We start from the raw sequence: 23,840 nt of genomic DNA, 5'->3' as shown, positions 1-23,840 counted from the left end.
GCACAGTCAGCCCTACGACCAGGTTTAGCACATTGCTTGTCCAGTTCCCCAGGCCCCTCTGGTCCTGCCTAAATAGATGTATTGAAATAGAAATAAGCAAGAAAAAAAAGTTGCAAAGCAAAAAGTGAACACTATGAAATATAGTCAATGAATTCTACTTAAACACTGGTTTGAAATAGAGCTTTGGTCAATGCCATTGGTTACCAATAATGGTTATCAAAGTGGTGAAATATACAATCAATAAATAACAACAGAATTCAGTTATGGAAATTACTATGAATTTCCTTTCTGAGAAAAGTCTGATCCCAAACACAACAACTAAAAGGCTTATATTCAGAGTCCTACAAAAAGAGGAAAATGTAAAATTAGTCTTATAATCACAAATCTTTATGGTGAAGAAATATGAAAGACTATGACAAAACTCCACAAAAAAATAGAAAGCAATATGTAACACAGCAGTATAAATAAAGCTGTTTAAATGAGGTTTCATCAAAAGCAGGATTAGGGCCACAGCAAATTAGCATTTTCTTTAAGTAGCTTAGGGCAAAAAGCTTCTCAAAAAATGAAATATGTGAGCAGTTGCAAATAAAAACAAATAATAATGAAGCAGTCTACAGAGATTAAAACCAGTGCATTGCTACAATCTGTAATTTGATAACTCTATTGAGCATATACATAAATATAAATGTGCTCTAATTAAGGCATCAAGGATGCGGTGAACTGATAAGCATATTTTACCAGCTCATACAGAAGATCACCAGTCAGCCAGTAGTTCCCTCCACAGCTGTCCAAACCAGCAACAGCTGCATTCACTGGAGCCACAAAGAAGATGGTGATTGAACTAGCTTTGGATTCCTACATCTAAAAGCCAAATTAGGGGAAAGCCAAAGAAATTAATTAATTCAGCTCAATATTCCATAACGGGTTTAACTCTCTAGAAATTCCCCCCATGGGATAATTTTCTGTCAGAGGATGCTGCTTCTACAGTTTTGCAGGAAAACATAGGTTTCATCAAAAAGTGCAATGAATAGTCACTGGAATACATACTGGAGTATTTAGCATACTCAATTTAAAATGAAATTCTATCAAAACACAATACTAATGCTTTATGAGAGGTAAATATTTATTCAAAGAAATGGAACATTTTAATACAGTCAAAATTGCTTTTGGTGTATTTTATTTCATCCTGGATGTCATAACTTTTCCATTCCTACTGAAGTAGGAAAGGAAAAGAGCATGTCTCTTTCCAGACAGTAAAAATCACTCATCAAGGTTGTAATATGGAATAGAAATATGGGCAATACTATGAAAATTTTGTAAATTGTAAATAAGCTCATAAATTGTAAAATGTGTATTTCTCATAGAGCAGGAACATAATAAGCATTTTCTAAGACTGTTTGTGTAAAAATATTGTCATAAAAGAATGGAGTTATCTCAGAGAGAACAGGAAACCATCAGGAACAGATTGGGAAATTATGTTACCTGAAGTTGTTCTAACGCTGGTGTAAAGCCCTTACCAACCTGGTTGTATCAGAGAGCACCAGAAAATTGAGGGGAAAAAAGCAGAATTTCCTCCAAACCAGAAGACAATGGTAAGGAAACAAATTTGTACTGGGATGCTCCAGATACTGTATAAGAAAGTAATGGTTGATTTGAAAACAACCTTGTTGAAAAACAACAAGGTTGATTTTCAGGAATTAGTGTACAGTAATTTTGCAATTATAAGCCGCACCATTTTGACTAAAGTTTTGCTCCGTACCCTGAAGTGTGGTTTGTATTCCAGAGAGGCTAATATATGAAAAAAATTCAGTAATTTGCCAACCGGAAATGCGAGCACGCAGCAGCCCTGAGCCAAGCTGAGCCTGCACGGCCCCAAGCAGGGCCAGGGCCACCCCTGGCAGCTGCGGGGGAGTGAAGCTGGGGCTGGCGGGGGAGGGGGAGCTGTGCCGGGCCAGGGCAGCTCCATGGCAGTGGGGCCCAGCCGGGTCGGGACAGCTCCACGGTGGGGGAGGCGGAGCTGTGCCAGGCTGTGGCAGTTCCGCGGCGGGGGAGGGAAAGCCATACCGGGCTGGGGTCATTCCCCAGCAGGTGAGGCAGGACCTGAGCCGGGCCGGGGCAGCTCCACGGCAGTGGGGGGGGGGGGGGGGGGGGGCGGGCCAAGTCCGTAAGGCCCCAAGCCAGTAAACCCCACGTTCCCACGATTCTGCTACTAATTGGCCACTTTGTGAAAGCTGCACACGGATCCTTGCTGTGAACGAAAGTGCGGCTCACAATCCGGTGCAACTTGTGTATGGAGGAAAAACGAAACGTTGCAAACACCCTGGAAGTGCGGCTTATAATTGGTGCGGCTTGCAATCGTGAAATTACTGTATATGAATTCTCATTTTCCTCCACTGTTCTTGTTTCTGTTATCAAGATAGAGACGGTAATATAGGAGCAAGGAGGTAGAGGATGGAATTATATACAAACTGTTATAGCAACTATGTAAATAACATTCTGATATCTCTTGCATTATTGTCGTAAGACTTCATACAATGATAAATGGGTGATAAGCTCAGAGAAAAAGAGGATATCAGAGACTACAGGAATCAGAAAAAATACATACATAGGCAGTTGGAGAGCAGAGACATAAAGTCAATACAGAAAGTAATGTCGGAGGAGTTTTCCTAATGAAGGGATAGGGGTACAAAGTTACACTGAAGGACATAAACCATTAGAAGAACCTAGGTAAATAAAATAATCGTAGCTCATATCTTTCCTTCCATGTATAATTTGCATAGAAGCTCTTTGGTGCTCAGACATTATAACAAAGTAATACTGCTAAAGTGTGAAGGAGTATCAAGTAAAAATTCAAATGTTAATTGACTTTCCTAATCTATTATGGTACTATGCACATGTATAATATGCATAATACACATAACCATAAAATTTTAAGATTTTAATTACACTTTCAGTAAAATATGTAATTTTTTTAGATCTCTCCAAATACATACTCTGCTGTTACATGTGCTTTGTTTCAATACTGTTGTGCCGAATCATCTATGAATTGGCTGTGATTGGGAAAATATTGCTATAAGATATATGCAAGATACATAAATGGATACACAAATGACCAGCTCATGAGCTTGCCATGAGTAGTGTTTCAAGGTCTGTGCTCTTGCTCTGAAGTATATACTGACTTTCAGATTATTTGGTGTCTGTGGTGCTGAGTTGGAAAATGGCACTGTCCTCCATACTCTAATCATCTGGGTTACTCCTGACGTGAATTTAGGCAAAACACAGGGACTACCTTAAAGCAGTTCTTGGAGCAAGTTGTTGTGCAGCTCCATAATCTTTACTGTGAAGACTGGGAATTGTGGGATCTGTGCCTCTGTGCAGAGGACAGTTCTGATGTCATTTAGAGTCCCTCCAGAGGCTCAGTCTCATTTCCTTCTGTTACAAAACAAGCAGTTATGCAATGGCATGACTGTGTGTAAACACCTACACAGCACAATTGATTAAAAATCAGGTTGATGTTTTGAGTTCACTAAAGACCAATTGAGTTACAAATCCACCTTAATTTTTGTATCTACTGTGGTGGAAATCACACAGCTGAGATCCCGAAGAGGCTGCATGTTTTTGCCCACATGATGTATCTTTCCTGCCTGGGGATGGCTCCCTTGTACAGCAGCCCTGTACAAGTTGCATTGCACCACTGTGACCCTTATGTACACTAAAAAGCTGGGGTGAATATTTCACCCATCAGTGGACCCTGTTTTCTTTGGAACTGCTGGTCGTTGTCTTAGATCCCTGTCTACTTTCAATAAATCATTGCTGAGAATTCTGGGATTTTGGTTTTTTCTACCAATATGCACATGTATATTGGTGTATATCATCACATCTTTTTTCCTGCCTTAGCACCTTTTTGTTAAATCTAATAATTGGAATATGTATGCAAATGTACAGGAAACTGTTCATTAATTCCTTGTAAACCAATTTCCAAGGAGAATATTTAAAATTTGTGATAATAATTTTTTTTAAAAAAGGGCAAAATATAAGAACCAATGTAGAACTGTAAATAAAAATTTGTTTCTAGGTATATTTGATTTTTTGCAGATTAGGGTCATACTTCTGCTGCTTTCCTACTATCATGCAAGCTAACAAAATTTGACTTCTACATCTCTCTTTTTAAAAATCTTTTCTGCTTCAATAAAAATGCAAACTGCCTATGAAAACAAAAAAGGAAGTTGCAAAGTTATAAGAAAAAGGAAGCCCCTTCCATGCTAGTGAAAAAGGAATATGACTCAATTACATTATTTTTTTAGGCCTGTGACTGTACATTTAATTCATGCTCTGTTTTTATATTTAGTTCTACATTTATGTTAAGATGTTTTGTTGTAAGTTCTAGATATATATAGACATAAGTATGTCACACACGTATATAAATGTATGCAACCGTGTTTATAGGTATATGTACAAATGTCTCTATAGGAGCTTTCTCAAGTACAGCAATTTCACGATTATAAGCCGCACCATTTTGACTAAAATTTTGATCCCACCCCAGAAATGCGGTTTACATTCAGGAGCAGCTAATATGTGAAAAATTTTCTGAAATTTGCAACCCCAGAAGTGCAGCTGAGGTGCCGAGTCGAGCACCTGCCAGTAAAACCGGCGATTGCACGATTGTTACAAATTAGTTACTCTGTTGCACAGCGGGTGGAGGCAGGCTCCGTGCCGACAGCCTGAGAGGGGGGAGGCGGGGGCTCTGTGCTGCCATTCCTGCGGCCCGAGGGAGAGGCGGAGTCTCCCTACTACCAGCTCCGCGGCCCGGGGGAGGCAGGGAGGATGCGTGCCCGCCTCCCACCAGTGCCGCGGGAGTGGGCGGGCGGGCTCTGTGCTTGCCTGCCGCCATGGTGCAGCACTGGGCCAGGGCGAGCAAGCCCGGTGGCAGCGGTGGCCGGCCCCGAGTGGCCCCACTGAGCGGCAGTGTCGGGCTGGGCCACCTGGCCCTGTCGGCAGACCCCAGCAGGCCGAGCCCGCACAGCCCGAGCCGAGCCAATAAACCCCGCCATCCTGTGATTCTGTTACTATTTGGCAACTTTGTTGCACGCGGGTCCTCACTGCGAATGACAGAGCGGCTTATAATCAGGTGCAGCTTATGTATGGACAAAGAATGAAATGTTGCCGACACCCGGAGATGAGGCTTATAATCAGGTGCGGCTTGTAATCATGAAATTACTATTATGACTATTATGGTTTCATATTCAGATTTAAGGAAGTTCACTTAAACAGAATGGAACATGGCCAGGTAAAAAAAAAACAATTTTCTGTAGTCATGTTTGCTTCCCTCTTGGTCCTTTCAAAATCTAAGGGGGAAAATGCAATTATGAGACATCAGCCATGCACATGAATTTCTGTCTGCATGGCCAGGTTCTGGTAGCGGGGATTTTCACAAGGGTCACTTCTGTGAGCAGCTGCAGAAGTTTCCCCCATGTCCCACAGAGCCAGTGCTAGCTGGTTCAGCTGTTGTTAGAGGCTGAGCCCATCAACAACAGTGGTAGTAAAGCCTCTGTGACAATAGATTTACAAAGAAAAAAAAAGTTACTACACAGAAACATCCAGAGAGATAAACAACCTGGCAGACAACAAGACTGGTGAAAAACGAGGGAAAGGAGGTGCTCCAGGTGCCAGAGAGAGTCCCCTGCAATTTTTGTGAAGAGCCTGACAAGGCAGGAACAGTGTAAAATACTACCTTTCTTCAGCTTCTTTTAATAGAATTTTTCTGGGTTTCTTGGCCTTACCCTGGATACTGTAAGGAAAGGTAAGGAAAAAAGCATCTATATGAATCATCAAGAAGAGTCAAATTGCAGTCAAGTCAATAGAACTCAAACTTCAACATGCACTTCAAAGCACTGCAAAAGGGATCAGGCAGAAGTTTCTTAAATGGAATCCCAAAATAATACTTTAGTCTGATAATGCTTTTCTGTTTAAGCACATGTTTAGGCTGGATTTTCTTGCTAACATGGCTATAGAGATAGAACACTTGATTTTAAGTTTTCAATATACCATGAAGCACACCTATTGTATGAAAGAGCCAGGATCTGAGGACTATAGAAAGCATTGATTCATGCAGGGCCAGGACAAAGGAAGCAACCCTCTCCTTCCCTTAGGTCCTTTGTCTGGATGTGAGTGAGGATTTGGCACATGTCTTCAAGTTTCCTCCATGTCAGGCAGCTGTCAGAGCAATATTTCCAAACCCAGGACAAATGCCTAGGAGCAGCACTGTGCCAGGCAGTGGCCCCATCACTTCTCTGCCTCCCCAGGGCCTCCCCACTGTCCCTGCAGGGCCCCAGAGCCTAGGTTGCTCTGCACCCTGGCCTTTCCAAAGCTCTCCCACAGAGTCTGCATCTTTGGTCCATACTAGATTTTCACCCTGGAACAATTTGAGGGTGTCTCAGGGGCTCCGTGGGTACAGGGCTCCTTCCCCTCCATCAAGGAACCATGAAAGCTCTCTCTCATCTTTCAGATGTGTGCATTTGACAGGCTAAACTCATTACTGTTATCTGCCTGTCTCTCTCAGCACATTTTCTCTTCAAGGAGTACTTTGTCCCTCAAATGGTATTTCTATTTATTTAGTCATACTATAATCTGAAATAATTTGGGGAATTAATTAACAAGATGTAAATAAAATAACAAATGAAGCTACATACTGTGAGGCTCACTACCTCTTAAAGAGTTTGGATATTTTTACAAAAAAGGGAGCAGTAAACAAACCACAAATTCCAGTCGAGTTATATTTATATCGTTGGTAAATAACTCTTGTATTTGTTTTGCTATATTTTGCAGATAAGACAAAAGCTATCTTCATTAACTTCATGAAGCTTAATTTCTCAATGAAAAAGCCTAGGGTATTCAATGAGTATTAAATGAGAAAGTCATTTTCTGGCTGCATTATTTTGAGTAACTAACTGATGTTGCAAAATCAGTGGCTGCATTTATTAGCATCTAAGGCACCGCATATCTGTAAATACGCACCCGTGTAAGTGTTTTGCAGAGTCTCCACCCTGCCCCAGAACCAGCCTGGCAGCATGGTACAAGCTTTTCCTTATGTTTGTCTTTACCATAGTTCCCAAGAGCTGATAAAACTATGTGGCCTCAACATTCACCGGGCTCAGGCCAGGCACTACATGTGCACTGTGCTCATTTCTCCAATTACATCCCTTTGTTTTGGAGACAGCTGGTAATATTTCTTCCCTGGCCCTTGTTTCTGAGGGAAAGCCTAAATGTGCCATATCTTTGCAGAAAAGATTCAGAGATCACAGAATTAGGGAATGGCAAGGGTTAGAAGGGACAGTACAGATCATGTAGTCCTCTCCCCTACTGCCATTGACAGGGACATCTCCCACTAGACCAGGTTGGTCAAGGCCTTATCCAACCTGGCCTTGAACACTCCAGGGATGGGGCATCCATAGCTTCTCTGGGTAACCTGTTCCAGTGTCTTGCCACCCTCACAGTAAAAGTTTTTTCCTAATACCTAACCTTTATTTCCCCTCTTTCAGTTTAGACACATTAGTCCTTGTCCTGTCACTACAGCTCCTGATGAAGAATCCCTCTCCAGCTTCACTACAGCCCCCTTCAGAACCTGCAAGGCTGCCATGAGGTCTCCACACAACCTTCCCTTCTCCAGGCTGAACAGCCCCAGCTGTCTCAGCCTGGCTTTGCAGGGGACGTACTCTAGGCCCTTTATTGACTCCATGACCCTGCTCTGGACTTGCTCCAACAGGTCCACGTCCTTCTTCTGTTGGGGAGCCCAGAGCTGGACACAGCCCTGCAGTGGGGTCTCACCAGAGCAAAGTGGAGAAGTAGAATCACTCCTTTCACCTGCTGGAGATGCAGCTATTAATGTGTTTATAAAGAGCAGTTACCCATGTTTTATTTATTTATTTATATTAAAGACATGTAAGTTCTTCAAATTTATCTCTGGATGGAATTCCACCTTTAGGTTTTGGTGACTTGTTCAGGAATTATACATTAAGTAGTCTATTTTCATCTGCATAATCCTCCTTGCTTTTTTGCTATTAATGCTCATTCTAGAAAGATACGTGTTCTAACTATTTCAACATTCAGTGAAAATGGGCCAGGTAACTCTTTTGGAATGTCTTGAAAATCAGCCTTGGTGAAATAAAAATTTGGTTAATGTAGATTCAAAGTACACACTGTTCCAAGACTTTTATGTTACTAGCAATGACTTACAGGTTACTAGAAGGCTAGAAATAGATCACTGATACATTCTTATTCTTTACCTAACATCTTAAAAAAAATACATTCACTGAAAACTTTTGCCTTTTTTACCAAACACCCTGAGAGCACAAAACTGGTCATGCTGTCTGAGCTTATCAAATCCAACTCCATTATTAAGGCAAATACATCACAATCTTACATAACACTTTTTCCACACTGTTGCCCAGAACATTTGTAGATGTTTGCTCTTTGTGCTTTTTCTTCTGACCGTCTCCATTTCTTTACTTTCTCTTTTCTTCTTTCCTTTCTTGGCTTCCAGTCCTTTCCTGTTTTGATAGTGATTTTCTCTTTCTTAATCAGCTTCTGGAAGTTTCAACTCTGCCTTTTCTATTTGTTTACAATCACCTCATTCTTTGTTCCTCCTAGTATTTTCTCCCATGATTTTTTCTTCCCTCTGAAAGATGGGACAAGATGTAAGATGTAACAGTCTTGCTGGCTTCATTCTTTGATTTTTTTCCCCTGGAAAATGGCCAAAGGAGTTTGGAGGTTTCACTCCCTCTTGTTAACAGCATTACAAATTAAAGAATATGCATGAGTTCCAGGTGGTTTCATGAAAGCAATCCCAAATAAAACAAACAAAAATATGAACTCAGATTCTTTGGCTTCTCCCTAGAAGTATATTTCTGACAGGTAAAGGAAGCAATATCACCTCAAACTTGGTTATGTAAAATGTAAGCACATAACAGTCCTGTAATAGCAAGCCCTCTTCCCCTTTGCTTGAAGATTTTAAAGGTTCTCTGTTATTATTCATCATATTTGTAGGCTGAATACTCGTTCAAATTAATTAATCTGCTCAATTTCATTCTTACATAATTTTATTCTGAAAGAATATAATTTTTTGAACATTAATAAATACGGTCTAGCTGTATTTATTAGTTATTAGTGAAATTTAACATCCTTTTTAGTTTGGGAGTAGGTCAGGCATGAAGATTTAGTTTGCAAGTCTTTCATATTTCTGTTAATGTAAGATGACAAAGTCTTTCATAATCCTGCCAAATCATAAATTCTTTAGTCTATTAAAGACTAGAATTTGCATCTGTATAAAAATGACAGAATATATCACTGACAGAAGGGCTATAATGCAAGGGAGATGTGGCTTCATTAGAGCTCTCTGCCTAACTAAACTAAGCTTGCCAGTGCAATTGTAATTATTTTTCTCTATTAAATCTACATTCACCTATTACCTATTACTATTGCTATATATCACATCAGAAAAGTACTCCCTTCAGGAAAGCATTTCTAATTTTAACAAAAAAATGTTACTATGCCACCATGCACTCTCTCTTGTCATCAGAATTTCTGGCAATATGCTAAATTAAAAACTGTTGCTCTCCAGAGTACTGCATCCAGCTGTAAACAGGAACGTTTAACGTAAGAAATGTGAAAATATTCGTTTGCTAACGGTTAGAAGTGAAATATCAGACTTTGTAGTCCAGACAAATTTACAACTACCTTTGAAAGAAAAAAAGGTGTTTGCTTATCTTTTTTTCTGACCAGTCTATTCTCAATCATCATGTGGAAGCTGATTATCTTCTTTTTTTAATTTAGTGAGCCCATTTAAAAATCCTGGATATCCCTACATTTTTTCAAATTGCAATTGATTAAGTGGAAAATAGGAATAATATGCAGAAAAAATTATTTAAATGTATCTAGGAGTCCTTGTTTGCCCCTGTTTGGTGTGTAATTCTGGTGGTATATAACAGTTTCCATCAGTCTGCCTAAACTAATTAACTAACAGCAACTGACGCCTGTGCTTCAAAAAAGCTACAGCAGTAGTCTGAAAACTTAGCTTCTCTTTCAACTTCTTTGTCATTACACGTACTAAACCTAAGAAAATGTCAGGCACAGAAAGCACTTGACAAAAAACCAGTTGATTGATTCAGTGGATTCTTCATGCACCTGTATATATTCTTTCTTACCTCAGTGGCAATACCTTTGTGACAAGAGTCAACTTTCTGCCCCAGATTTGGAGACACTGTGGTTTCCAGGCAAAGCAGAGAATAATAGCAATAACTATAATACATTGCCAGCCCAACCTCAGAGGTCGTAATAACTCCTGCTGTGAATGAATGCTCGAAATAGGCACAGAAGTATAAAATACAGAGCAATAAACTGAGCAATAGGGTAAGCTATGTGTAAGTAGGAGATAATTATTACTACTACAACTCAGATAAAATTATTCAGAATAAATGCAAAAAAAAAAAAAAACCAAGTATTTTCTCAGTCATTAGTGCACTCAAAATACAGCAATTTCACGAATACAAGCCGCACCATTTTGACTTAGATTTTGCTCTCAAACCGGAAATGCGGCCAATATTCAGGAGCGGCTAATATGTGAATAATTTTCTGACATTTACAACCCCAGAAGTGCCAGCCAGGCTGCCGAGCCAAGCGCCTGCCAGTAAAACCCAGGATTTCGCGATTGTTACAAATTGGATACTGTGTTGCGCGGCGGGTGGGGCCAGCTCAGCGCCGGCAGCGTGGGGGGAGGGAGGGAGGCAGGGGAGTTCCCTACTTCAGGCTGAAAAGAGGCTGTGCTGACATCCCCATGGCTCAGGGAGGAGGCGGGGGCTCCACCCCTGCTCTCACCGCCGCGGCGGGAGCAGGGGGCGCTCCGCGCTCGCCCACTGCCACCGCGGTGGGAGCGGGCCAGGGTGAGCGACCCCAGAGGCGGCGGCCAGCCCTGAGAGGCCCTGCCGAGTGGTCCCACCGAGCTGGGCCACCTGGCCCCGTCAGCAGCCCCTAGCGGGCCGAGCCTGCACAGCCCGAGCCGAGCCAGTAAACTCCGCCCTGCTGTGGTTCCGTTACTATTTGGCAACTTTGTTGCACGCGGGTCCTCGCTGCGAACGACAGAGCGGCTTATATTCAGGTGCGGCTTATTTATGGACAAAAAATGAAATATTTGCCAACACCCAGAGATGTGGCTTATACTCAGTGCGGCTTGTATTCATGAAATCACTGTACATGTTGGGAATGAGAAGTTTTAATTACAAAAAGAAAGCAGAGAAGACGCATTGTCGTCGAGTCTTGCACTCAGTGACAGTGTTTGCTCAGCAAGGAAGATAATACGAGAATGAGAAAGAGAAAACAACATTTGAAAGGAAAACATTTTAAAAATAAACTATTCATGGTCCTGTGGGATCATCTGATATCAGACTCACAAAAGCACTGCACAGCTTGTTATACAACTCAGGATTTTTTCAAAAATGGTACATGTGAAATTATGTGCCTTTAAAATATGGTCTTATCAAAATCCAGGTACCTTTAGCTACCCCATTCTTCTGTATAATTCTGGCCTTCTGAATCCATATTTTTGTTTCCAGGCAAGAGAGGGGAGCCGTGTTCTGTGTTTATGGCACATGTACCAGGCAAGAGGCTGGTGCTGGAGCTGTTGCCCTGTGTGATGAGTTCTCCCACGGACCACCCACATCTCTCCTCTCTGCTCCCTCAGCAGCACAGGAGAAACACATTTGCCTTTCCAAGTCGTATCCTTTGATCAAACATTTCTCCTTCCCAGAAAAAGGCAAGGCCTTGATGTCATGTGTTTCATGGGGAATATTCAGTACACAGACAGTGAGACCATGCTAGAGTGACTAAACCAAATATCAGGGAAATCCTCTTTAAAACACAACCCCAGCTGGAGAAGGGGGTTTTAAAATAAAACTCTTGTTAAATATTAGAACATAACATGTGCCAGAATGTTTCAATCCAAGTAATTAATGCTTTAGATATTGTCAGATTGTCTTTGTTGATGAACAATGAAAAGAAAACTATGTTTGTTTGCATTGATTGTGTATGCCAAAAAAATATTGAATAGTTTGGCAGACATTATTCAGGCTTCACTGAGTGTTACACTATTAGTCATTTAATGAAAGACGAAATTTTAAGCTTTTGCAGTTAGAAGAATAATAATTTGATTAACATCAACAATAAAGCAATATAATAAATACAGTACCATAGTACATGTAAAATAAAAGTTACATAACAAGAAATGTGATGGAGACCTGAATAAAAGTCTGGGAATGCAGCAAAGTAAATAAATAAAGACCATATGACATGTGTTAATACTAATAGCTATTTGCATTCCATATACTTACTCTTTTGTTTGTTTGTTTTCACCAATTCAATTACCTTGCACATGCCTGACAGTACAACCTGGAAACTGAAATCAATTCCCAGCATCAAATGATACCTGTACAAATAAAATACAAGTTCTAGTATGAAGCTCAGACAGGTTAAATAAATAGATTTTTCAGAGGCTATCAATATTCAGTATTAACAATGGAAGTAATGGAAGTTCTCAGTAAACAGATTTTGTTCTACCAGCATTGATCATTTTTTTCCCAAACATCCATGACTATGTATGTTTGACTTCTGCTTCCAGTGCTCACAGTCTAAAATTCCTTTCTCAAATTGAAGTACATTTTATTATGGCATGTACAGTAATTTCACGACCATAAGGCGCACCGGACTATAAGGCACACCCCCAGGAGTCGGCAAATTTTGCAACTTTGTAGATCAGATAAGGCGCACCGGACTATAAGGCGCACTTTTTTTTGCAGCGAGGCTCTGCCCCCAGCTCCCCCCGCGTGTTTGCTGGCTGAGGCCCTGCCTCCACCCGGCAGCCCTGACCCCGCCTCCAGCCAGGAGCCCCAGTCTCGCAGCCCCGCAGGCACCCAGCAGCCCCCGTCCCGCGGGCACCCGGAAGGCCCAGCTCCGCCTCCAGCCAGCAGCCCCGGTCCCGCGGCCCCATGGGCACCCAGCAGCCCCGGTCCCACAGACACCCGGAAGCCCCGGTCCCACAGGCACCCAGCAGCCTCGATCCCGCGGCCCCACAGGCATCTGGAAGCCCTGGTCCCACAGGCACCCAACAGCCCTGGCTCCGCGGGCACCCAGCAACCCCGGTCCCACAGGCACCTGGAAGCCCTGGTCCACACCCAGCAGCCTCGATCCTGCGGCCCCGCGGGCACCCAGCAGCCCCGGTCAGGCAGGCACCCAGCAGCCCCGGTCCCGCGGCCCCGCAGGCACCCAGCAGCCCCGGCCCCACAGGCACCTGGAAGCCCTGGTCCCGAAGGCACCCAGCAGCCTCGGTCCCGCGGCCCCACGGGCACCTGGAAGCCCCGGTCCTCCAGGCACCCAGCAGCCCCAGCCTCGCCTTCATGCAGAGGTCCCAGTCCCACGAGCACCCGGCAGCCCCAGTCCTGCAGGTACCCAGCATCCCCAGCCCCATGGCCCCGCCTCCAATCAACAGCCCCGGCCCTGCCTCCACCCGGCAGCTGTAGCCCCGTGGCCCCGCCTCCACCCAGCAGCCACGGCCCTGCCTGCTCACCCCGCAGCTCGCAGCTCTCACTTCCAGGTTTGCAAATTTCCAAACTTTGTCCATCAGATAAGGCGCACCGGACTATAAGGCGCGCTTCCAAGTTCAGGGGAAAATTTTAGTCAAAAGGGTGCGCCTTATAGTCATGAAATTACTGTATTTCCCATTCTATGATATTGGAGATTGTGTAGGGAGGGTGAGTTTTTATTTCTTTTCCAGATAAACCAATAATTTTAGACAATATATCTTCCAGGGGAACAAGATTATACAGCTTCAAATGGAGACTCACAATACCCCTAAAGAAATTGCTCCATTTTGTGTTGATAAAATAGACATTGAAATCCAAGTATAAGGTAAGCACCCTAATCAACCTTTTTATTATTCTCAAACTCTAACTCTAAAAATCAACTAGTATTTCAATACACTAAGTTTTATTCTAAAGGAAGAAAAAAGGAACTTCTTTGACAATGGAATTCATTATTTCTTCCCCATGACAGTTAAAATTATTCTAGGAGCTAAAAGAATGGATCCAATGTCAGACTGAGAAGGAAATTTGATCTACTTCTCCATCACCTTCTGGAAGCATCTTAAATGCAGTAATCTCAAAAGCAACACTCCTTCATAGTTTTGCAGTTTTAAGCTTTATCCACATTTACAATTAAATTTATTTTTAAATACCAGTTTCTATTCAGAGTATAACAATCAAGACCACAGGTCTGTGAGTGTTACTACTTTTTTTCAAATTCAGTTAAATCTGAAACTGAAAATACATTATACAACACAAAAGAAGTGCTAATTCTGAAAAGACTTGGTCATGATAATTAATAAATACCACAGTGAAACTGTGTCCTTCTGCTGCCAATACCATTGAAAAATTTGATTTAGTTTTTATTTAAAGAGATATGAATGCTTTGAAAACACCTGTAAAAAAGCTGATGAGAAACAGCACAGGAAACAGTCAATGAACAGTCTCAGGCACTTCTACCTTAAGGTTCCTCCTGGTTACAGTCCAGCAACATACTTAGCCAATAATACACCTTAAAGCTGAAATGATATACTTCCTTTTACTCCTAACTTAAAAAAAAAAAACTCAATTTGCATCAAATGAGGCTTTTAAAGGCTGTGTTTAAGAAATACAAATATTATTCTAGATCTATTTAATAACAAACTACCTCCAAACAGTACAACAAGAATATATAATTCATGAAGGCTGAATAGACCAAACTAATATTTTAAGCATCTTACTAAGATTCCACTGAAACTTAAAAACTCTACTGATATAATCCACGTACTTTTCACATATTCATCTTTTCCCAGTAGTATTTTGCACTTACCATATTACAGTATGTTTTAACACAAAAGAGAGGTAAGGTTTAGCTGCACAGAAGGCATGAAATGATAACTGTCATCTTATTATTTTCACTCAGTATGATTAGTTTCACGTTCACTAAATTCAATGTGGAAAGCAAAGCCACTCATAGAATCAAAAAATTGCTAATCCATATTACTTTGGATAATTTCTTGCTGTTTTTACTTTGCAATGTGAAACCCCTCAGGGAAAGAGAAAACTGATAGATGTAATAAAAAACACAACTTTGTCAAGCATATTAAACTACATAAAAATTCAGTATGCACAGATTAGTATTTCCAGGTGTTTCAAAATCCAGAGTCATTGTAAGACAAACTGAGTGTTATGCTATAGTTGAACACCATACTTTTTCACTGGTATGAGAAGATGGGAAAAGAAGGGCAGAATATGCAACTGAGATTCAAGATCCAGAAAGTATTTAAAAGTTTCGGAAAGAAAGCCATTACATATGCTGAAAGGCCAAATAATATTTGCAGTTAGAAGTTCACCACCTTTAGCTAAATCTAGATTTCTGTGAAGGCCTAAAATAAGTTTGGATGCAGAAGCTTATGGATGAAGTTATAGTAGGATTTCTGAATTTCACTGAGTTACGCTAATTTTGAAAATTTCTGCTTCTAATCCATCAGTGGTTTTAAATGTACAGCTGTTACCAGAGAGAGCAAGCACTAGTAGAAGATAGTGAAACACGAGGGAGAAAGAGCTGGAACATAAAACAGGGACGTACAAAAGCAGTGCCATTAAACTTTGTGACTAAACCCTGTTAGGATATCCCAACCAGCACGTGCATTGACAAAGTTCCCTCTGCTGCTGTAAAAAACTGTACTTAAATAAAAAGATCTTGCTATTATTTACAAATACCCCGCAGTAGTAGGTGATTTACTGCAGACAGTTCTTATTTCAAATAGCATAAAACTAAAGAACCTAGATACAATTTTATGCTGTCAGCAAATATTGAGTCTTGAGATACTGTCACCACATTTTTGAACATGTGTATTTTCACATACTCTTGGAGTTTTATTTGCAGAATAAACTATTCTTTTCTACTATCAAGGATTTTTTTCCTCCCAAGCTGCTTGAGGTCACTACAAGAAATTTTGTCACCTGTGAGAGCTAACATAGAAGCCTATGGTGCTCAAGGAGAGCACTTACTTTGCCTGTCCCTGTGTGTGTAAAGCTCGACAAACCTTTTGAGCTTGTGTGTTTCCCTCACTTCTCTGTCTTCTCTTCTACATTTGTCTTGGCTGATTAGAGGACATGTGTTGCAAAGGTTTGGAGATAGTATTAATCTGTGTCAAGTGGTGATCTGAGGAAATCTTTGGCACACAAAACCACTGAAGCTGTTTATTAAACACTGGGACTAAGCAATGAACCTTTTTACTGGAGAAGTTGCATTTTAAACATTCAGAAATATAGGAAGATTAATAGTTAAGTATGCTGTTATCATGATAGATTTTTTAAGTCTGATCACATACATCTAAAGGTGGTTTCGCATGGAAATGAGGCAGAGAAGAAAAATAAAGCACAATCATTAAAACCAGAACCCTCAGGTATATCAGCTCACACTAAAAAAGGACTCTAAAGAATATTTCTGAACCCAGAACTCACTGAAATTACTTCATTTGCATCTGCCTACTTCAACTTAAGTTTAATGAAATAAAATTAATAGTTGAATTGGCACTATGTTCCTCAAGATTCCCATATTACATTCACAGTGTCTCAGAATTATCCAGATGATTTCATTAATCTCAAATATGAAATATATAAAAACATACTTCACTTCAGAAAACCAGCCAGTGGAGAAATTTGTGCAGAAAAATCTAGCTTGAAACAGCACTCTGATTTTTAGACATTAGATCTCCAAATAAGAGACAATTACCAAAACTGCATATTCTGGGCAAGTAAATTTTAAATTTAAATGCAGACAGCTACTAGTGTATATTTTACAAAATTCATTTGTGCACAGATCAGTAGTGAGAGTTTATAGCAAAGAAAAAAACACAAACACTATAAATATCATATTTATATGACCAAAAGTGATTGGGATCAGAAAGCCACACACAGCGAAACAATTATCAGAGTCCTAGTCACCTAATTTTCTACTTAGCAAATATTATGTAATTATTCTTTAAGAGATACATTAAATTATGTGTTGACACTCAAAATTATTCTACACAATAATTGCAATACTCTTCCTTTGTGATGTGGTTTAATGGTGGCTACGTGACATAATTAGTCACAGGAGCATTGAGAATGTTAATGTCAATTTTTTTGTGTTTGTATGCTTTGAAACTGGACTGTTTGCTACTTAGCTACCAACTTTTCCCAAGCAGGTAAAAATGTGTTTGCTTATGATTAATTATTGGTTTCTAAAACTGGATTTTTCCTAGAAAGGCACAGTTACACATGTGATAATTTCATTTCTATTATCTTCATGAGTTGAATTGTCAGAAAGGTGGCATAAACTCTCAGACGAAATGTGCAGGTAAAACAATAGTTCCAACTTTCCACATATTTACATTAAGTAGTTATTTATATCTCACAGCAGTGTCTCCTACAAAAATGTAGAAAACATTTAATTAAATGGTCTCTATACTTACACTGTATTGTGCAAGGGAGTACATATGGTTGTACTCTTTGTGCTTGTCAGATATGGTCAGCAATGACCTTACATTTTAAAATTGGTTGAAATGGAGTGATGATGTGATGCTGATATCACGGTACAAATTATAATAAACATGAGAACTAAAATCATGTGAGCATTGTGCCCAGGACTCCACTGAGAACAAATTCATTGACATCAGAACTCCATCGAGGTCTGAGATTTGTAGCCAGTTGTTCTTAACTTTGAGAATGGGAAAGCACTGAACAAACTGCTTGATAATCTCCTTCGTCTTTCTTTTCAAATGCATAAAATACTGACTAAAGTTTTCCAGGTCTACTTCATCCAAAGTAGCTAGTGACAATTCCAGTAGCTTGGAGCTGCCAGATTAAATTGAAGGTATAAATGCAGAATCACAATTCTGCTGGGTATGATCTTTTAAATCACCATTTCATCACATGCATCATCCACAGCTGAGCCTTTTCCAAGTGACAACTCAAAGTATTTGCAGATAATATTGTTTATAAAGGGGGAAAAAAAGTGTGCAGTGCTAAATCATATTCTAGCACTAGTAACCTAATAAGCATAGTTGTTAAAATTGGAAGCACAATACTGGCAGCTGACTGACAGCAGCTACTCATCATTTAGCACGTGATGTTCTTTTTAGATGCCTAAAGCAAAAGAACACTGAATATAATACACAAATGGAAAAAACCAGTAAATATTAACAGGCATTGTGAAATACATAGTAAATACCTACAGGCCAGGACTGAAATTGGATTACTGTAAGAGGAATGGCTAAAACATGAGTCAGCTAAAGGCATGTCTGCTGCAGTTGCATGTGCAGCAAGTGCAGCAGGACTGTACACACCAGTCAGGCCACTGCCAGGGCCATGGGCAGCACATGGCTACATTGCTCTGCTAAAGAAGAGCTGGAACTGTGAAGTATCAGCTCGCTCAGATAAAAATAGCATGTGCTGTCAGCAACCTGAACCTCCAGGGCTGCGCAGGGCAGAGCTGTTCGGCCACATGTTTGGCACCATGTCAATCCCTCCTCACTGGTCCCAGCCACCGTGCAGGAATGAGTGTTCCTGCCCACACACACAGTCTACCAGTGCAATCCTGCGAGATGGGTTGCTGCACTTGGCATCACATGTAAATGTATGTGATGGATAAGGGTAAACTCTTCCTAACACACAATCTGCCTACAAGACTGCTCAGAAATATGACAGCGAGAAAGAAGGCATTTCTGGGGAATCTAGTGGGGGTTGTGGCAACTTCTGAAGTATAGCAGACTTAAATATGTCAGTCTGAAGAATTATAACAGATTTTTGGTGTGATGTAGCTACTAAGATTATATAATGGCTAATGAACACCATACGTGAATCATCAACTTGTTGATAGGTATATAAGTGAGACAGCATTGGCAGCAGGCAGAGATTATAACAGTGTAGTGATAATTACACGACACCAGGCAGCAAAAATCCCAATGAAAAGATGATGGACCCTTGACTGGAGTGACTGGCCTTCACTAATAACATCTGATTCTTTAGGTCTGCATCCAAATTTGAAAAGTCTGTTGTATTTTATGCAGGAAAGCTGAGTACAAGAGTTGGTGACCTATTTTTCTTCCCATCATCCAACCCTATTTTTTCAGGGTCCGCTGATATTACACAGTTACTATGCATAGTTAATATGACACCCTTGTTCTAATACATAGGTTTGAAGATTGCCTTGTCTTGTCTCATAGCTTCTAAATATGGGGAGAAGAAACAATATTTGTGGGAGCCCTAGCCAACAGAAGCATTATGAGGATCAGTTTAAACTACTGCTTTAATTGAAGGACTAAAGAATTAGCTTTCATCAAATATCTCACTTTCTCAGCTTTGCAGCTGATTCCTTCCCCAGTGCAGACCTGCAGTCCTTCCTGCTGTGGCTGCATAACCAAAACAAAACAGAACCGTAAATCTCTAAACCCTACACTTGTGGAGGAGAAATGAAGAAGTGGTCTATATTACTGGCTCAGGTTCATCTGCCAAGAATGAATTGGGAAGGTGTTCATTTTACATTGAGTAAAGGAAATTCAAGAAGAAATCTGCTAAAACCAAGAAGGAAATTATATATGACCTCTGCTAATCTGATTTGGAGAATTGTACATAGGCACACCAGCTGACGAGAAAAAAAATTGTGCAGAAATTAGTCACTGAAACTGAAAGTCCAAGTTTTAGGCAAGGCCAAAAAGAATTAAGCCAAGGAGGGATATTAATGGCCCAGCCTCTCAGTTGCTGTTTGACAACTTTTTTTTAATTAAGGTTTTTATAGCACTTCACAGTGTTATTGATTCATTCTTCTTTTAATTCTGTGTTTAACAAGTAGATAGGTCAGAAAAATTTACCAATAATTCTGACAATATTGGGGCAATCTGCCACTTTGCATCCACAGCAATATTGTTGACAACCACAAACATTTTCCCACATATGCCCATAAAAATGGGCAAAATAAAATTAATTTAACCTGGTGAAACTCCACTGAACACATTTAACTTCACTGGCTCGGGCCTTCTTGTGAAATTTATACCCAAGTCTGGCACAAGTATATACTGTGTTATCTGTATAGGACACAATCCAGTCTCTTGATAGCACTGAGCAGAAAATGTAAAGGATAAAAAACGATTTTCATGTTGTGAAGGTGAAAAATCACTAATCTCTACCATATGTCCAGTGACAAAACCTGGTTATCAGTGGGTTATGCTTTATCCCCCTTTGAACGGGACCTTATGAATTCCAACAGAAGAGAAGATTATGTTGATTCCCACAATATTTAAATTTTTAAGCAGAAAAAGCCCTGGTGCTAGTACAGATATACCAATCATTTCTTCCATTGACGTGTTTGAGATGCCAGACTTCAGCATACCAGATTTGCAAACATCTGTTCTTCTCCCTCTATCAATTCTGAGGACATACCCACCATGCAGAGAAAACTTACCTCTATTCTAACAATGATTTTACCTTTTTCAGCTACTAAGGTCTCCAAAGATAGGATGATTATATTTTTTAAAAGTAATCTTCTTTCTTCTGACTAAAATCTAAAGTTGCACGTACACATGTGCATAGCTTTACTTCATGCAATACCAGAGCCAGGCTAACTATTAATTTTCCAGGGAAGAAAAAACCATAAATAATACAATACCAGAGACTTGATCAGAAGAGCTTTAAATAATGCAAAGTGACAAGAATATGTATCTCTTTACATACATTATCATTACAAGGTAAACAGTGTATCACAAAATCACCTCAGCTAAAATGAGTCCTGCTTGTTTCATTTCATCCTTGGGGCAGAGGATATTTTCCAGCCCATTTTTAAGACTATTTCTTCCAAAAGAAAAAAAGAAGGGAAAAAAAAAAAAAAAAAAAGGTGTTTCTTCATCTCTAAAATGCAAAATCTCACCGGTTATCAGCTTCGTAGTAGAGCAATATCTATCCTTGCAGGTCATTAGAGACAAGCACAATTTCTGACTCAGCATATTGTCAAGAACATCAAACTGGGACACCAACTGAAAAGCTATTACTTAAAAACAAATAATAGTAATAATTATATTTAGTATCTAGAATTATTTGTATGCAGAGGTCACATTTTCTTTGTATTTGTGCATACATACACAATATACAGGCAGCTGACACCTGATTTTAAGAGAAAATTAATGTTTTTTTTCCAGCACAGGCATTTTCTAGTGCAATACACAGCTATACATTCTTTCTTATCACAAAGTTATCAGAGACTGCTAATATTTTCCATCCCAAAATAAATCTGGTAAAGGAACTTCTAGCTTTGCATTTGCATCTTTCGTACTGCCAGAGCAATTAGTGCAGCTTTGCACTGATCAGCAATGTTCCAGGTGAAAAAGCTGACATTTCACCAGAGACTTCTGGTGACATAACAAAATTCAAGGCAATCATCTCGTAAGGGAACATCTCCACAATTTCTTCCACTCAAGCTGTCAATTAAAACATGGTTTTACTGCACAACTGGCATGAAATTCATAACAAAAGAACTGTCTGACTTTAGAGTCATTGTATATGAAAATTTATTGTGTGATGCCTTGACAAAAGAAACATTCTAGTACTTGGATACCATTATCGTCAATATCAAACTGCATAATACTGCCGTAAAGGTGCCAACATTGATTTAAAAAAACCCCAAGACCTGCTGGCTGCTTAGTTTAGATGTGATCCTAGTGCTCAACAAACATAAATGTGATGAAATAGAGCTTGAAAGACCACATTCAATACTTGATTTCCTCATGATAAACAACAAAGGTGGGGAATTGGAAGACTTATCCTACTGCCAATTATATAAATGTCTTGTGTGACTTTTCTCTAGGTTAGGAATGCTTCAGTAGTTCAGCAATGGCTTTGACCTTGGTTTGACACTTGGGTTGAATATGTCAAGAGTTGATTCTCATTTTCCTACCTTGAAAATTCTCTCTGACCAAATTTTGTTCAATCAGTATTATTCCTTCTTTCAAAAACAAAACCAAAACCAAACCAAACCAAAACCAAACAAAACCAAAGCCAAACCAAACAAAACAAAACAAAACTCAAAAGAAATACCACAGGATAGACAGAAAGTCAGCGTTTTAGAGAGTGTACCTAGCCTGAAATAAGAATATGCTGTAACAATACGCAACTGAAAAATTATGCTTAGGATTAATGCATGAATAGACAAAGAATTTGGTTAATTTGGCACTCTACTGCTGTGGTGAAAGGCCTCTAGTGAGAACCTAGTCAGCAGATACAATTACTCCCTAAAAACATGAAGATTTTGATAGAAAAGATAATGAGGAACATCCAAATTCATCATTCATTTCAAAATCTAAATGCTTTACTCCAAGAGATTAACTCTTGACAACCACAGAAGGATGAGACCCATATCCTTTATCCTTTAAAAAAAAGGAAACCACCTTCATTACAAGTCAATAAATATATTATGCAAGATGAACTTTGCATGCACCTAATAGTAGAATTTATAATACTAAACTAAATGTGTGTGAACAAAGAAGTCTTTCAGTATGCAATGTCATGAGCAAAGCCAGCTAATCAAATCTCAATTTCAAAGAGGAGAAAAGGTTTCTAGAACATAATCCACTGGTGTTTTCTAATAAGAAGCTCAAATTAGTGTAAAAGTTGCCTTTAAAATGCATGAACATCTGGACCATGCTAAATGAAAACAATGTTACATAAACAATAGAAGTTTTCTTTCCCTGTCTCATGTCTTTACTACAGAGAAATCAATTTTCTTGACACGAGTACATTGATGTAATTGATAAAAGGTTTATCTGGCATATTTCTCCATATGTGTAACTTGGAACTGGTGCAGCTTTGCTACGATTAAACAATAAAAGCTAGGTTCTACCAGGATTTTAGTGGGTTGGCAACTTCTAGGGCTCTCTGCAGAGTTCCTTTCCTCAATCTCTGTATAATAGTGAGCCAAAAATTCACACAGTGATATAAAATGCTTCTTCTATGACAGCTACAACGGCAGGCAGAATTCACAATGTCCAGCAAAGAAGTAGAGAGCATCCTAACCTCATGTCTGGGACATTATGACCAATGGGTGCAGATAGTAATCATCATTCAGTTGATTTCTCATACCATTTAGAAAAATATTAAAGCTGTAGACATCCCAACCCTGGCAGTGTTCAAAGACAGGTTGAGAAACCTGGTCTAGTGGGGGGTGTTCCTTCCTAGGAGGTTTGGAACTAGATGACCTCCAACCCAAATCATTTGATGATTGTATGATTCTAATATCTATTTCAATAAATTTATATAACTTCTCAAAAAGAGTAAATAAGTCAGATTCAACAAAACATGTTAACGAGGCAGTCAGCTAAAGATGAGTCAAATATCTACTAGTCATATTTGTATCATGTGACATTCCTGAGAGCACACCAGCTGCCAAAAATGTATTGTGCTTTGTACCAAATCTACTTCCCCATGCAGATAACTACGATGCATTCAGAAGCTAACATGATATTCAATGCTGAAAACAATATCAAATGCAATAAACTTCTAGAAGTTCAACTTGCCTAGCAAATTAAGCAAAACTTCACCAACTTTTACTTCTCAAATAGTACAATGCATACTCATGTTTGGAAGAGGTTTTCTCTACTGTGAATCAAGAAACAGCGCATCTAAGAGCAAAATAAAACCTGGCACCTACTTGGAGTTAATAAAATCCTTTTTAACAACACTACATTGATTTTGATACTGTTATTT

This window comes from Catharus ustulatus, chromosome Z (genome assembly GCF_009819885.2).
Source record: "Catharus ustulatus isolate bCatUst1 chromosome Z, bCatUst1.pri.v2, whole genome shotgun sequence".
NCBI lineage: Eukaryota > Metazoa > Chordata > Aves > Passeriformes > Turdidae > Catharus > Catharus ustulatus.
The sequence above is the reverse complement of the archived record's forward strand: the minus strand, read 5'-3'. Positions refer to the sequence as shown.